Source organism: Artemia franciscana, chromosome 12 (assembly GCF_032884065.1).
Source record: "Artemia franciscana chromosome 12, ASM3288406v1, whole genome shotgun sequence".
In the NCBI taxonomy this organism is placed as follows: domain Eukaryota; kingdom Metazoa; phylum Arthropoda; class Branchiopoda; order Anostraca; family Artemiidae; genus Artemia; species Artemia franciscana.
In genome coordinates, this window is record NC_088874.1 from 36,249,023 (window position 1) to 36,267,136 (window position 18,114).

The window sequence follows — 18,114 nt, forward strand, 5'->3', positions numbered from 1 at the left end:
CCGACAAGCTTCGAATTTTTTTGATTTTATTCATACAAATCATGAGAGTCTATGAATTTCCTGCTTGAAAATTTGTATCTTCTTATTTTGAGTCATTTAAGATTTTTTTAAAGTTAAAAATCACGTCACAGGACTAAAGTATCTAGAAATGAACAGAGTGCCCAAACATTTTTTACAATTGTCACTATAAAGTATAGCAGAAAAAATGTTATTCGAACGAGAAAGAAAAATCAGGAACTGGTTTGCATCTTGGGAAAGAAACCCTGTTCCTTTATTTACTCTCAGAATTTGTTTGACTGAACTAAAGGCTCTGGATCATGTTATAAGTGTATCGCTCTTCTGTATCGCTAATAAGAAAAACAGCTGACTGATCAGCCACCTATGTATCGTGATTAACGGGGTCTATAATTACTCGGTCGTTTCTCAGTCATTTTCAATGAAAAAAATGATTTTGCTAAGAATCAACTTTTGCAAATTTGCAGGCTTATGGTTTGTAGAAGGGTAGATTAGTACCTAATATAAGGGTAGGTTTTTTTTTCCTAATTACAACCTAGGGGGTCAGAGCCGTCCTGGCCGAGTGGGTTGGTGCGCTGGATTCGGGATCCCTTGTCTGAGAGGACGTGGGTTCGAGTCCCAGTGTACCCAATTCTTCAGTTTGGGACGGGGGTCAGTGGCGTGACTCTGTAAGCTTAGCCAGAGTCGGCCCAGCTCTAAATAAGTACCTGGAGAAATGTGGGGAAGGTAAACAGGAAGGGTGTGCGAAAGCACAGGATGGCTGGCCCCCAGCCCCCCATTACACTTCCTGGCTGAAGGGCCAAGAAACGGAGATCAGCACCGCCGGTACGGACTGTAAAATCTAATGCCGTATCCTTTTTTTTAACCTAGGGGGTCACCAAACTTGTAGGCCTATTTATGCTTATAAAACGCATTTAATTTTTGTGTGTAATATACATATATATATATATATATATATATATATATATATATATATATATATATATATATATATATATATATATATATATATATATATATATATATATATATATATATATATATATATATATATATATGAAGAATATAAAAAATCTAACAAAAAAGAAGTGGCATTAATTTCAACTCTCTGTTTGAGACCTATTATTAGAGATAAGATGCCTCAACTTGGGGTTTCTTTTCTGCATGTGAGAGGTTTGAATACTCAAGCTACTGAAATCATCCAGGAACAAGGGAAGCCTAAGGACCCCCTCACCTATTTCCCGCAATTTACGGGTATTTGTTTAGTGTCCTGTTCCACCAGCTAGTACCAGGCTGGTACCTATGGCTTGCTACTAATCTTCAAACAAGATTAGTACCTAATATAAGGGTAGGTTTTTTTTCTAATGGCAGAATGGTTGTTATCTATGCACATTTCCTTACGTTTAGAATTAAAGAAAATTTATTTTTAACAAATAAGATAAAAAAACTAGTTTCAGGCTTTACTAGATCTTTTGTCTCTTCTGTTTAAATGCCCCATAAGATAAAATGTATTTAGGCCAATACTGGACGAAGTTTATAAACAACAGAAAGATACTCCAAACACTTACCCAAAAGCAATCTTGTGTATAAGAAACTCGGCTCTCAGTAGTTCCAGTGTCTGTATTTAGATTTAAAGTGCAATGATTTATTTTTATAAAAGGCCTTTAAAGATTCTTTTATAAAACTTTAGTCACTGCACACGAGGCTTGATTAAAGTTATCCACCCTTTTTTTTGCTAGATGAAAAAACACATACCATAATCTGAACAGTTCTAGCCCAGAGAAGGCTGTTCAACTCGGAAAGACCTCACTTCTTCAAAACTGGCCATGGAGAATACAAACCGATCATGCTTCGATCTGTATATTCCAACCGTTCAGAGTGTCATGAAAGAACACAGAATCGAATTCGGGGCATTTTTCTATTTAACAGACTTCGGTCAGGGGGATTTTCTGCTTTTTCCTTGATTCAAAGCGACAAACAAGAGGAAACAACATGAGGAACATGGAATTGATAATTGTTAATGAGACAACGAAGCCCCTTGTCATTACTGTAATCGATTGATGTACTTCTTTGAATAGTGACACCGCTGGAAAGACAAACATGACAATTAAGAGTAGGAATCCGGCAACTGGAGCTAAATAAAAGTTCAAATAGGGATAAATTCTTTTATTAACTGATAATAATATTTACAAAATATCCTGTATATTGTCTAATAAAACGATTTATCCAGTGATAATAACATTTATAAGATTTACTGTATGGTTTTTTAATGCTATAATCACTGTCTAATAAAACGGTTTATCATTTGAGCTTTAATTTACCGTCATGGAAAGGCAGTGCGTCTTCGAAACTGAAGCTAGGGTAGTTTTAGTTTCCAAGACAATCAATGTAATGAGCGTTTTTTTTTTTCTGTTTTGATTGTTTGGTTTGTTTATTAACTTGGGCGATCGGGTCAAATTTACGGTGAAACAGTATTGGAAGAGTTCCTAAATAAGGCGAAAATATTGTCGAAAAACCATTTTGTAATCTCCATTTGCTTCAAAACTTTACAGAATATACTTTTGTAACCGAGTTACATAGGTAATATTCCTTTGAGATTCCGCACTCGTTCCTAAACATAAACAGTCGACTCAAAATGAACAATCATTGTAAAAGTTTTGTATAATGTAGTGCTAACAATGATTCACTACTGCCTAGTTATACTCCAGGTATTAGGGGGGGGGATGATCCTTTTTGCTGGAGCCAAAAAGCCAAAAAAAAATTTAAAAAACAAGGGATTACAAGAATTCAAAAACCTTAAAAAGAAAACCAAAACTTTGAAGTTTAGTAGATATCATTGTTAGAAATTGTACTTGCTTTAATAATCAAATATCTTTGAAAAAAACTGCAAAGAACATAAGGGAAAATGAGAATCCATATATAGAAGCCTGCCGCATGCCGTGCTGGGGCCCGGCACAACCTCTTTCATATACGGAATAATTTCTATTCGTCTTAAGTTTTAATGTCGCTCCTTACTTGCAGTTAAAAAAACTTGTTTTTAAATTTAATTTCTGAACGTTTTTGAATTAATACATGTTTTGATTTTGGTTCATTGCACATGAATGTTTAAACCAAAATTTGTATATTAATTTTTTTTCTGGGGGGGGGGGGGGCTAAATGGCTATCTCATAGTTTTGATTGGACAATTTTGAAAAAAAGGGTGTGGGAGGTGGCCTAGTCGCCCTCCAATTTTTGGTTACTTAAAAAATACAAATAGTACTTTTTTTACGAACGTTTTTATTAGTAATAAATATACGTAACTGACGAATTAACTAACGTAACGAACTTCTATATTTGTATGTTTTTATTACGTATATGAGGTGGTACGCCCCCTCGTCAATACCTCGCTCTTTACACTAAAGCTAGAATTTCGTCCCAATTTTTAAAGAATGACCCCTGAATCACAAAGGCCGTAGAATAAATAGTTGAAATTACTAAAAATACTTCAGCGTAAAGAGCAAGGTATTGTGGAGGAGACGAACCCCTCTATATACATAATATCTTCTGTTCGTTCTAAGTTTTAATGTTGCTCCTTACTTCCAGTTGAAATTTTTTTTTATTTATTTTCTCATTTGTTTTTTTTGATAATGCTAGAAAATACTGCGCCCCCTTCATGAAATATTTTCTTACCTCATGATAAATTCCTCCATGGAAAGATCCTCCCACATAACCATCGACCCACTGGCACCCAGACATAGTTATTAGGTTTTTCGACTATGCCGAACAAAATGGCTGTTTAAAATTTTGATCATGTGCCTTTGGGAAAAAAATGAGCGTGGGAGGGGGCCTAGGTGCCCTCCGATTTTTTGAGTCACTTAAAAAGGACTTTAGAACTTTTAAGTTCCATCAGAATGAGCCCTCTCGCGACACTGTAGGACCACTGGGACGATACGATCATCCCTGGAAATAAAACAACAAATAAATAAACAGGCATTCCGTGATCTGTCTTCTGGCAAAAAAAAATACAAAATTTCATATTTTTGTAGATTGGAGCTTGAAAATTTAACAGTGGGGTTGCCGGATACGCTGAATCTGATGGCGTGATTAACTTTTGCTCGTAAATTTTGATGTGTAAGACTAAACTTTATGAAAAATATACATTTAAAATCAGCATTAAAATTTGATTCTTTTGGTGTAACTGTTGGTATCAAAATTCCGTTTTTTAGAGTTTCGGTTACTATTGAGCGGGTCGTTCCTTACTACAGTTTGTTACCACGATCTGTTTGATGTTCAACCGCTTTAATTATATATTGGGCACCATTTGTGCAAGGTTGCAATTTTCCCGGGGTGTGAATTGACTTAATATACAAAGGATGACTGGGGAAAATATTTTCTCTAAGAGTAGGGTAAATAGCACTAACTTTAGTTCTTCTCAAATAGAGGTCACAATTCTTTACTGCTTCTTCAACCTGGCTGTACATATTTTCAAAAAGACAACACTGTTTTTTAACTTATTAAAGGTTTTGACAGCCCCCATGTGGGCTCCTAGGAAAAGACCTGTTTGCTTGAGCCTAATGATTCCAGTGATTATTTTTCAGGTGGAATGATAATAAGTTGATGTATCTGTTTTCTTTTATCTGAATCATCTATTGCGTATGATAAGCCATCCACTAGACCCAAATGGAGATTTCTAAGCCATTTTATTAAAAAAAGATTTCCGCCTTTTCCCAAATTCGAAATTTCTGGTTCGTTGTTGGTTCCTGCTCTACCCGAAATGTCAAATCTTGGAAGTTGTTCAGTATCCTGCCATTCGACCACTTAGCGTCCAGGTCCGTTGGTAGTAGACCCATCCCAGTTCTCTGTGCCAGGAATTCCTTGCCGATTTCTGGTCTTAGCAAGTTCCACCGCAAGAACTTCCCCTCCTTATGCAAAATAATGAATATTATCATTTCGTCTATGCAAACATTCTGTCATTAAAGATGGGAAAGATAATTGTTTAACGCATTTAATAGGAATGTTTGGATCTATTTGTACTTTATATCGGGGGAGGTTATTACGTCCTGTATCACAATGTCCTGTTGCAAAAGTTCGTTTCAGTTTTTAAAAGGTTTTCTACGATTTGTTTTCTTTCTGGGCTTAAAGTACCTGTCTTAACTCTGTTCAAAAATTCGTGGTCTTCCCATATTATTTTATCAGCCTCTATAGGGAAGGCTTCTCTTGTATTTTCTATTGATCCTGCCGCTAAAATGGTTGTATTTTTCAAATAGTCATTGTTTGTTACTTCATATGTACCATCATATGTTACTTCATATGTACCATCATATGTTACTTCATATGTACCAACGGTTTTACCCCATGGTCAGTTACGGTATTTGCCATTAGTGTTAAAATAAATTATATGTACTGAGTTATTATATGTTTCACATAACGACGGGATTGTGTTTCATTATTTGGGGTAGACATCACGGTGTCTCCATGGGCAACAAAAGACTCCAAAAGACTGGATAAATTTAACTCGAATGATTTTAAAACCACTGGCTTGGATACAGGTTTGCTTTGCTGTATATGCCATGCCTCAACCCGAAAGTTTTTCAGCAAAAAAACGCAAGGGAACTTTTTTTTCGGCTAATAGGTTTTCCTAAAGAGATTTTATTATTACACGAATTTAATATAGTCTAATTTGTTTAGAATATTATGTCCAATGATTACATAAAATTCCAAATCCGAGACAACTAAAAATTCCAAAAATATTCTTTTCTCGCGATTCGTCTTATCTGAAATGAAGAATACTACATGTATTTCCCCTATTAATGGTAAGGTATCCCCACTCAAGGGTTTCACGATTCGAATAGATGGTTTAAGACGAACTTTTTCGGGAAATGTTTGAAATATTTCCTCCTTTAATAAAATCCGTTGACACCCACTATAAAGAAAACATTTAACAAAAATGTGATCTGCCAATTTAGCATTCTACATAAACGAAAATGAACTCAACTTCATGTTATTTACACATAACGCAACAAAAGAAATGTTTTCGTCTAAATTTGAAGGAGGTTTCGTGACTTTATTTTCAGGCTTGGGACTTACTTCTTCTGGGTCCAGCCTGACTCTTTTTTTTCAACAGGGTTTGGGGCTGTAAATTTATATGCTCTATGACCAAATTCTTGGCATATTATGCACGATGAAATTTGCCAGCACCCACATCTAATAAAATCTTGGTGGTTGCCGGCAATCAGTGTTGGGAAGTATTTCTAGTACTTGTACTTCAAGTACTACTTAAGCACAAAATCAAGGTACTTGAGTTTTACTTAAGTACATTCTTCCTGGAGTACCTAATACTTAAGTAAAATAAACAGGTACTCGAACCTCTCAAGTACCGATAAATTCTTAATTACTTTCAAGTACTCTCCCAAGTACATTTCGCTTCAATAGACTGACTTTTTTTTTACATAAAAGGATTTTTCAGAAAAGGGAATTTCAAGACTCAAAAATAGTAGGATTTCAGGATTTGGCAAAAAATTGTTTGAAAAAAAAATCTGAAAGGAAAATGTTCTTTTGGTAGCATTTACCCGATAATCAAAAGCCTTCAGGAAAAAAACTGATGAAGCTCAAGTAGTCTGTTAAGTACACTGCGCCAGTGGTTATTGCACTATTAGATGGTGTTGAGCGGCGGTTTAGCTCTCTGGGGGGGCCGTCCAAAGCGACAAAGACTACGTCTTCGCAACATGCAGGACGCCCATGATCAAGAAAAAAAAATATTCCCCGACAGCTGGAAAGAAGCAGCTGCAACAATGTTGGTCGAGGAGGCTAAAAGGATGAGAACAAGTGATCCTGTTGACGACAAGTCCAGCCACTTGTCTGGTGATGGTTTCTAAGAATTTTCAGAAGACGAGAGCGATTCATAACAGTCTAACTCTGCAGTTAACAAAGTGAAGAAAGAGGTTTTGCAGTTTCTGGGGGAAAAGGGAGGGACCTTTGCGTTCTCAAGGATTACCTTCATGTGCGGCAAGTTTTTCGAAAGTACAACTGTGTATTGCCATCTTCAGCTACTGTTGAAAGACTTTTATCAACTGGAGGATCCATTTTGTGTCCATGAAGGAATTTGCTAGGAGGTCTCAGTTCTGAGTGCTTAGCAGTGCTAAAGCAAATTCCCAGTATCAGCATCTCCACCAGAAGACAAATCATTAACCTTGAGCAAGGGAGGCTTCTTTCAATGTTTCTTGACCTAGAACAGTGTAATTCGGACTAAATGAAAAAAGAAGAAAACACCCGTTGAAGGATTCCTAGAACTACCTAGAATCCCGTAATTAGTTACTTTGGTGGACTGTTGGATGACTTTTGCCAAATGGATACATGTGGCACTGCTACTGTTCAAAAATAACTAACGTTCAAAGAAGCGGAGCTCTACTGTCTTTCGTGGTATTTAATTATTTGTTTAAACTGCATAATGCCTTTATTACATGAATTTATTTCCATTATACGACTAGATATGACTGAGCTAGAAATGGTGCTAGTAGATTTGTACTTAAGTAGTACTTGAAGTACTACTTAAGTACAAGTTCTGTGCTTAAAACTCAAGTACTGCTTAAGCACTGTGGTCTGGTACTTAGTACTTGATACTTAAGTATACAAATTGGAAGTACTTAATACTTGATACTTAAATACAAATTTTGAAGTACTTGTCACAACACTGCCGGCAATCTATTTTAAAATATCGGGGTTTTCCACAGTTAAAACTTTTCTTTGGTGTGCGATTATTTTTGTATTATTGCAATTGTATTGTATACAAGTCTTCCCCAGGGGAAGACTTGTCCCTCGATTCAACCACCGCTGCTTCAAAATACATGTCTGAGAAGTCCCTATAAATCACATCAATAGTTTGAAATCTTTTTCAGAGCCAACAATTCTTCTTTATCATTCGTTGGTTTCGCTTACTCTAACACTCTCCTTCCGATCGAAGGTAGCATAAGGTAAAGGGTGCGGCATTAGACTTTACAGTCCCTACCGGCGGTGCTGATCTCTGTTTCTTGGCCCTTCAGCCAGGAAGTGCAATGGGGGATTGGGGGCCAATCATCCTGTGCTTTCGCCCACCCTTCCTGTTTATCTTCCCCAGATTTCTCCAGGTACCCATTTAGAGCTGGGTCGACTCTGGCTAAGCTTACAGAGTCACGCCACTGACCCCCGTCCCAAACCAAACAATGGGGTATACTGGGATTCGAACCCGCGCCCTCTCAGACACGACAAGATATGATAAGATATTTAATTTTTGTAAATGACTATCACAAGTCCTGAAGGATCGAATTCGCATTTCAGAGTCATAAAACCATACAAATAACAAAAAAACGTAAAAATAGCACAACAACAAAAAACTGGCTAAACAATGACAAAAAAAAAACAACAAAATCAGAAAGGCAAAGCCATTCATTTGTCAAAAAAGGAAAAATAGACTTTCTGACTGTCAGAAAGTTAAAAAGATGAAAACTAAAACAAAACTAAAAAAAGAGTGAGATAAAATTAGCGTTGAAAAAAGAGAACATAAAGACAATGGGGAGAGAACAAAAGAATCACATCAACATAAAAGCTTGGGTATAACCAGTATCAAAAAAAAAGGAAAATAGTGGTTTATTTTATCGTTAATGAAGGAGTCAAAGGTTTTTCATACCTAGAGGTTAAGCAACAGATGGGGAAAATGATCGGACCGGGTTCAGAAACAGTACGTGGCAGGTGGTGTCAGGATGGAGAGTGTCTTTTGGGGAAAATGTTTTCCGTTCGAAGGTTAATTATCACATTTTTTGCAAAACGGAGGCACAACGTTCCTCTCCTGTGCTCAAGAGCTTCCAGCTTGGCCTTTTTTAGAAGGAGTAGTCTTCATTAGCATCCAACCTATGAACATCTTGTTTATTACCCGGTGAACAATGTTTATCTTTCGGACCATTAAACTCTTAAAGAAAGAGGGTTAGACAAAGGCTAGTTTGTCCCGAATGTAGTCTGAGAGTCTTTTATAGCCCTGTGAAATGTGGAGGGTGCGATTGCTCGTTCCATCCAGGAGCGGAAAAGTGTGACAAAATTGATGCAGCTAATTTGAGTGAGAGCTGATGTTGTCTGGACTGCTCCTCTAAGAAAATTTCAACCATGCAGATAAATTCTTTAAACTCGCCTATTTTACCTTCACCTCGCACCCCCCGATCTTCGAATTCAAGAGCTGGGATGCTTAATATCCTAAAAGAACTTAAATCACCATTGCCTCCCCCCCTCTCGAAGGAGTCGATTCCAGATTCTTCTACCTCTAGCACGGAGTGACGTCCCCCCTCTTGAGTTGCTTGTCAGACTGAGGTCACTGCCAATTTTACTGTCGACCATCATCTACTCTTGACACCGCCAGCGAAAAACTAAAAACCTGCTTATATGAGGCACCTGTTCAGACCGAACCCTACTCACGTTCTATCAGTGATAATATGACGTATGCAAAATCCTGTGTTAAAGATTTTTCTTGAAAGACAGAAATCTGCTCTACTGATTTTGAAATTCTTAAACCAGAGTCGGCGTTGTGGCTTTTGAAATTAAAAGACAGACTAGAAGAGACATTAAGGTGCATCGCGTCCATTATTACTGACCCTCTGTTTGCGATACAAAACAATCAAATTCATTCCCATCTGGATATCTTCAATTTCTTTGACATTTCCTCTTCCTTTCAACCAAGCGAAACAAATTAAAGTAAATCAAGTGAATGTAAAAAATTAGAAAATGCTAATCTAGCCTTTCCAAATTCATTTGAGAGGTCAAGTGCAGTTGAACTAATGTCAAACCAGGTTATTATGAAATGCCACTGACCAAAATCATCAATAAAAAAGTATTGAAGCTGAATCAATTACTTATGAACGAAATAATCCCACAGACATAGGTTCTATTACTATGGTAACGGAACAAGTTCCCGAAAACACGAGTAGCTTACTGGCTTTCGGTTGTATGCCGAAATTAAAAGGTGACAGCAACACTGTTTTTTTAAGTACTAACAAGGTTAATGCTGAAGTGTATGCAGATGATGATATAGTAATTTTATATTGAGAAACTCGTGGAAAATGAAATTAAAGATAAAGCAAGAATAATCTGGAAAAAGAATGTGATATAATGAAAAAAGAAATCACCAATGCAATAGCACAAACACATAAAAAAAGAAAAAAAAAGACAGAAACAGAAAAGGAAGACTGTTTTCCTACATTAGGTAGTAATTAATATAGATCAGTACTTGAATGTGGCCTTAACCCTACTCATCCACACAATCACATAGGTCAAGCAGCATAGCCATACACAATCAACCATAAAGAATAATCCATGGACAGGCAGTCGTGTCGTAAGTAAGTACAAGTCGTCATTTACCAAATATTAAATAAAAAAAAACTTTACTCTTTCTCTTACTCTTAACTTGACTCTTTCTCTTAATTCTACTTTTTAAAACAGTAAAAAAAATTAGCGTAAAGAGCGGGGCGTTGATGAAGAAGCAGATCCTTTCACATCCGAAGTAATTTCTGTTCGTTTTAAATTTTGATGTCGCTCCTTACTTTCCGTTAAAAAAAACTTGTTTTTTTTATTTAATTTCTGAACGTTTTTGAATCAATGCATGTTTTGATTTTGGCTCTCCGCAGATGAATAATTAAAACGAAATTTGCATATTTATTTTTTTGGCTAAATGGCTTTCTCATAATTTTGATTGAATGATTTTGAGAAAAAAGGAGCGGGGGAGGAGGCCTAGTTGCCCTCCGGTTTTTTGCTTACTTAGAAAGGCAACTAGAACTTTTAATTTTTTACAAATTTTTTTGTTAGTAAAAGATATACGTAACTTATAAATTAGCTTACATAACAAACTTCTGTATTCTCATGCTTTTATTACATATATGAGGGGGTTCGCCCCCTCGTCACCACCTCGCTCTTTACACTAAAGCTTAAATTTTGTCCCAATTTCTTAAGAATGACCCCTGAATCACAAAAGCCGTAGAATAAATAGTTGAAATTACCAAGAATACTTTAACGTAAAGAGCGAGGTATTAGGAGGAGGTGGCCCATCATATGCGTAATAATATCTGTTCGTTTTAAGTGGTTTTAAGTCTGCTCCTTACTTTCAGTTGAAAAAATTTCATATTTATTTTTTCATTGTTTTTTTTTTAAATAATGCTAGAAAATCCTGCGCTCCCTTCATGGAAATTTTTTTCCCCCATGATAATTCCTCCAGGGAAAGTTCCCCTAACATATCCGCCTCTTTTCAACCCCTCCCCAAACCAAAAAATCCCCCTGAAAACGTCTGTACATTTCCAAATAACCATTACTATATGTGAGCACTGAAAAGTTTGTAACTTGTAGCCCCTCCCACGGGGACTCTGGGGGAGTAAGTCTTCCCCAAAGACATAGTTATAAGGTTTTTCGACTACGTTGGATAAAATGGTTATCTCAGAATTTTGATCCGGTGACTTTGGGAAAATAATTAGCGTGGGAGGGGGCCTAGCTGCCCTCCAATTTTATCGGTCACTGAAAAAGGGCACTAGAACTTTTCATTTCCGTTAGAATGAGTCCTCTAGCAAGATTCTAGTACCACTGAGTCGATACGATCACCCCTGCGAAAAAAAAAACAATAAACACGCATCCGTGATCTGTCTTCTGGCAAAAAATACAAAATTCCACATTTTTGTAGATAGAAGTTTGAAACTTCTACAACAGGGTTCTCTGATATACTGAATCTGATGATGTTATTTTCGTTAAGATTATATGACTTTTGGGGGGTGTTTTCCCCTATTTTCTAAAATAAAGCAAATTCCTAACTTTTGATGAGTAAGTCTAAAACTTAATGAAACTTATATATTTAAAATCAGCATTAAAATGTAATTCTTTTGATGTAACTACTGTTATAAAAATTCCGTTTTTTAAAGTTTTGGTTACTATTGAGCCAGGTCGCTCCTTACTGCAGTTCGTTACCACGAACTGCTTGATTAAAAACAGCAAAAAAAAGACAAATCATTCAGAGGCAACACCCCAACACAAGGGCTCATCAGGAGAATACACACTTGCCTAAAAGGTTTTTTGCACTTTAAATTCCCTACCGAGGCAAGTGGCGTGCCTACCATAAATTCCCTATGGTATCCCCGTGCTAGGTATCACCCCCAAAATATACGCCTATGAAAAAACAAATATAGAACAACCAAGTAACACAAAATGGTAAATGTAACAAATGCCTAATACCTATAAAAGCTAAGAAAATGAAATACCTAAAAAAATTACGACAAATATATAAAAACTTATATGTAAAATTATATGTAATACATATGTAAATATGTAACAACTCCTGCGAGAGGGAGGGAGGCAATGGTGATTTAAGTTATTTAAGGATATTAAGCATCCGAGCTCTGAATTTGAAGAACGGGGGGGGGGGTGCCAGGTGAAGGTAAAACAAGTGAGTTTAAAGAATTTACCTATATAGTTGAAATTTCCTTAGAGGAGCAGTCCAGATAACACCAGCTGTCACTCCAAGTTTTTCTGTATAAGTTTCGTAAACAGTGCAGGTTTTTACATATTTCTCATAATTTTATATATTAGTTGTAATTTTATTTTAGGTATTTGTTGTTCTGTTTAATGCAGTTTTGATCATGTTGACCTTCGTTCTGTTTAAGCTGGTATTGGCAAATCTGGAAAAAATTTGACCATTTTATATATGATCTCTGTAAGATTCGTAACCAATGCAAGTTTTTACATGTTTGTCGTAATTATATATATTTGTTGTAATTTTATTTTAGGTATTTGTAGTTCCGTTTAGTGCAGTTTTGATCATGTTGACCTTTGTTCTGTTTAATCTGGTATTGACGAATCTGGAAAAAAGTTTGACCATTTTATATATGGTCTCTGTAGGTTTCGTAAGCAGTGCAAGTTTTTGCATATTTGTCGTAATTTTATTTAGGTATTTGTAGTTCCGATAAGTGCAGTTCTGATCATGTTGACCTTGTTCTGTTTTAGCTTGTATTGACAAATCTGGAAAAAATGTGAAATTTAACCATTTTATACATGGTCCCTGTAAGTTTCGTAAACAGTGCAAGTTTTTACATATTAGTCGTAATTTTATTTTAGGTGTTTGTAGTTACTATAAGTGCAGTTTTAATCATGTTGACCTTTGTTCTGTTTTAGATTGTATTGACAAATCTGGAAAAAATGTTATATGTAACCATTTTATACATGGTCTCTGTAGGTTTCGTAAGCAGTGCAAGTTTTTACATATTTGTCATAATTTTATTTTAGTTATTTGTAGTTCCGATGAGTGCAGTTTTGATCATGTTGACCTTTGTTCTGTTTCAGATTGTATTGACAAATCTGGAAAAAATGTTATATGTAACCATTTTATACATGGTCTCTGTAGGTTTCGTAAGCAGTGCAAGTTTTTACATATTTGTCATAATTTTATTTTAGTTATTTGTAGTTCCGATAAGTGCAGTTTTGATCATGTTGGCCTTTGTTCTGTTTTAGACTGTATTGACAAATCTGGAAAAAATGTTATATGTAACCATTTTATACATGGTCTCTGTAGGTTTCGTAAGCAGTGCAAGTTTTTACATATTTGTCATAGTTTTATTTTAGTTATTTGTAGTTCCGATGAGTGCAGCTTTGATCATGTTGACCTTTGTTCTGTTTTAGATTGTATTGACAAATGTGGAAAAAATGTCATATGTAACCATTTTATACATGGTCTCTGTAGGTTTCGTAAGCAGTGCAAGTTTTTACATATTTGTCATAATTTTATTTTAGTTATTTGTAGTTCCGATAAGTGCAGTTTTGATCATGTTGACCTTTGTTCTGTTTTAGATTGTATTGACAAATCTGGAAAAAATGTTATATGTAACCATTTTATACATGGTCTCTGTAGGTTTCGTAAGCAGTGCAAGTTTTTACATATTTGTCATAATTTTATTTTAGTTATTTGTAGTTCCGATGAGTGCAGTTTTGATCATGTTGACCTTTGTTCTGTTTTAGATTGTATTGACAAATCTGGAAAAAATGTCATATGTAACCATTTTATACATGGTCTCTGTAGGTTTCGTAAGCAGTGCAAGTTTTTACATATTTGTCATAATTTTATTTTAGTTATTTGTAGTTCCGATGAGTGCAGTTTTGTTCATGTTGTCCTTTGTTCTGTTTTAGATTGTATTGACAAATCTGGAAAAATATTATATGTAACCATTTTAAACATGGTCTCTGTAGGTTTCGTAAGCAGTGCAAGTTTTTACATATTTGTCATAATTTTATTTTAGTTATTTGTAGTTCCGATAAGTGCAGTTTTGATCATGTTGGCCTTTGTTCTGTTTTAGACTGTATTGACAAATCTGGAAAAAATGTTATATGTAACCATTTTATACATGGTCTCTGTAGGTTTCGTAAGCAGTGCAAGTTTTTACATATTTGTCATAGTTTTATTTTAGTTATTTGTAGTTCCGATGAGTGCAGCTTTGATCATGTTGACCTTTGTTCTGTTTTAGATTGTATTGACAAATCTGGAAAAAATGTCATATGTAACCATTTTATACATGGTCTCTGTAGGTTTCGTAAGCAGTGCAAGTTTTTACATATTTGTCATAATTTTATTTTAGTTATTTGTAGTTCCGATAAGTGCAGTTTTGATCATGTTGACCTTTGTTCTGTTTTAGATTGTATTGACAAATCTGGAAAAAATGTTATATGTAACCATTTTATACATGGTCTCTGTAGGTTTCGTAAGCAGTGCAAGTTTTTACATATTTGTCATAATTTTATTTTAGTTATTTGTAGTTCCGATGAGTGCAGTTTTGATCATGTTGACCTTTGTTCTGTTTTAGATTGTATTGACAAATCTGGAAAAAATGTCATATGTAACCATTTTATACATGGTCTCTGTAGGTTTCGTAAGCAGTGCAAGTTTTTACATATTTGTCATAATTTTATTTTAGTTATTTGTAGTTCCGATGAGTGCAGTTTTGTTCATGTTGTCCTTTGTTCTGTTTTAGATTGTATTGACAAATCTGGAAAAATATTATATGTAACCATTTTATACATGGTCTCTGTAGGTTTCGTAAGCAGTGCAAGTTTTTGCATATTTGTCGTAATTTTATTTTAGTTATTTGTAGTTCCGATGAGTGCAGTTTTGATCATGTTTACCTTTGTTCTGTTTTAGCTTGTATTGAAAAATCTGGAAAAAATGTGAAATTTAACCATTTTATCCGTGGTCTCTGTAAGTTTCGTAAACAGTGCAAGTTTTTACATATAGTCGTAATTTTATTTTAGGTATCTGTAGTTACTATAAGTGCAGTTTTAATCATGTTGACCTTTGTTCTGTTTTAGATTGTATTGACAAATCTGGAAAAAATGTTATATGTAACCATTTTATACATGGTCTCTGTAGGTTTCGTAAGCAGTGCAAGTTTTTGCATATTTGTCATAATTTTATTTTAGTTATTTGTAGTTCCGATGAGTGCAGTTTTGATCATGTTTACCTTTGTTCTGTTTTAGCTTGTATTGAAAAATCTGGAAAAAATGTGAAATTTAACCATTTTATCCGTGGTCTCTGTAAGTTTCGTAAACAGTGCAAGTTTTTACATATAGTCGTAATTTTATTTTAGGTATCTGTAGTTACTATAAGTGCAGTTTTAATCATGTTGACCTTTGTTCTGTTTTAGATTGTATTGACAAATCTGGAAAAAATGTTATATGTAACCATTTTATACATGGTCTCTGTAGGTTTCGTAAGCAGTGCAAGTTTTTGCATATTTGTCATAATTTTATTTTAGTTATTTGTAGTTCCGATGAGTGCAGTTTTGATCATGTTTACCTTTGTTCTGTTTTAGCTTGTATTGAAAAATCTGGAAAAAATGTGAAATTTAACCATTTTATCCGTGGTCTCTGTAAGTTTCGTAAACAGTGCAAGTTTTTACATATAGTCGTAATTTTATTTTAGGTATCTGTAGTTACTATAAGTGCAGTTTTAATCATGTTGACCTTTGTTCTGTTTTAGATTGTATTGACAAATCTGGAAAAAATGTTATATGTAACCATTTTATACATGGTCTCTGTAGGTTTCGTAAGCAGTGCAAGTTTTTGCATATTTGTCATAATTTTATTTTAGTTATTTGTAGTTCCGATGAGTGCAGTTTTGATCATGTTTACCTTTGTTCTGTTTTAGCTTGTATTGAAAAATCTGGAAAAAATGTGAAATTTAACCATTTTATCCGTGGTCTCTGTAAGTTTCGTAAACAGTGCAAGTTTTTACATATAGTCGTAATTTTATTTTAGGTATCTGTAGTTACTATAAGTGCAGTTTTAATCATGTTGACCTTTGTTCTGTTTTAGATTGTATTGACAAATCTGGAAAAAATGTTATATGTAACCATTTTATACATGGTCTCTGTAGGTTTCGTAAGCAGTGCAAGTTTTTACATATTAGTCGTAATTTTATTTTAAGTATTTATAGTTACTGTAAGTGCAGTTTTAATCATGTTGACCTTTGTTCTGTTTTAGCTTGTATTGACAAATCTGGAAAAAATGTGAAATTTAACCATTTTATCCGTGGTCTCTGTAAGTTTCGTAAACAGTGCAAGTTTTTACATATAGTCGTAATTTTATTTTAGGTATCTGTAGTTACTATAAGTGCAGTTTTGATCATGTTGACCTTTGGTCTGTTTTAGATTGTATTGACAAATCTGGAAAAAATGTTATATGTAACCATTTTATACATGGTCTCTGTAGGTTTCGTAAGCAGTGCAAGTTTTTACATATTAGTCGTAATTTTATTTTAAGTATTTATAGTTACTATAAGTGCAGTTTTAATCATGTTGACCTTTGTTCTGTTTTAGCTTGTATTGACAAATCTGGAAAAAATGTGAAATTTAACCATTTTATACATAGTCTCTGTAAGTTTCGTAAACAGTGCAAGTTTTTACATATTTGTCGTAATTTTATTTTAGGTATTTAACTATAAGTGCAGTTTTAATCATGTTGACCTTTGTTCTGTTTTAGCTTGTATTGACAAATCTGGAAAAAATGTTATATGTAACCATTTCATACATGGTCTCTGTAGGTTTCGTAAGCAGTGCAAGTTTTTACATATTAGTCGTAATTTTATTTTAGGTATTTAACTTTTTTGACCTTTGTTCTGTTTTAGCTTGTATTGACAAATCTGGAAAAAATGTGAAATTTAACCATTTTATACATAGTCTCTGTAAGTTTCGTAAACAGTGCAAGTTTTTACATATTAGTCGTAATTTTATTTTAAGTACTTGTAGTTCCGATGAGTGCAGTTTTGATCATGTTGACCTCTGTTCTGTTTTAGCTTCTATTGACAAATTATGTTGTTTTGCTCATGTATCACCAGTGGCAGAGGGTAGGTTTAAAATCCACCCTTTTTAGGGGAACGGCGAAAGCAATTGTGAACCCCTCCTCCCCTGGGTCGTGGTCCAGTCGCCTTTCAGTCTTATCCTCCTGCATAACCTATGCAGAGCAGCATACCCCAGGAAATCCTCCCTCGAAAGTCTCCTCCGTTCCAGGCACGTACGCGTTCCCGGTCGACCCAACCCCTCAGATCACGTCACCCAATTTAGACTATCCCCAAACCTCCCCTTACTGAAATTCCTTGCAAATATTCACATCCCATAGACATAAATCCTCTCCGTGCGCCCAACAATCTCATAACTGGTTCTGGCCTCCATCCGTCTTTTTCCAAAATAAACATGACCCCTACCCTCTCAGACACCCGCCATCCTAATTCCCTTTCCCCGCAGCATCTTGCCTTGCAATCCCTCCCTATAAAGAACACTCCCAATTTGACTTCTTCTCGTATCACCAGGAAACCGTCCCCCATCCCTTGCACTTTATACCCCATGGGTACCCTACCAGTGTGACTCTGGTTTGAGAGTTCCTACATGCGAAAATTATTCTTTAATAAACAGTCTGCCCCAAAAATTATCCACACCATCCCACAGCCTAAATTTAAAACCAACACCAAAAATTACTGAAACTAAACGACAGTCCCTTATCGCTTTAAATTTCCAAAATTTTTAATCACTAACGCCAATAGCTTTAATTTTGATAAATTTACGAAACTCAATGTGCTATCAGAATTAA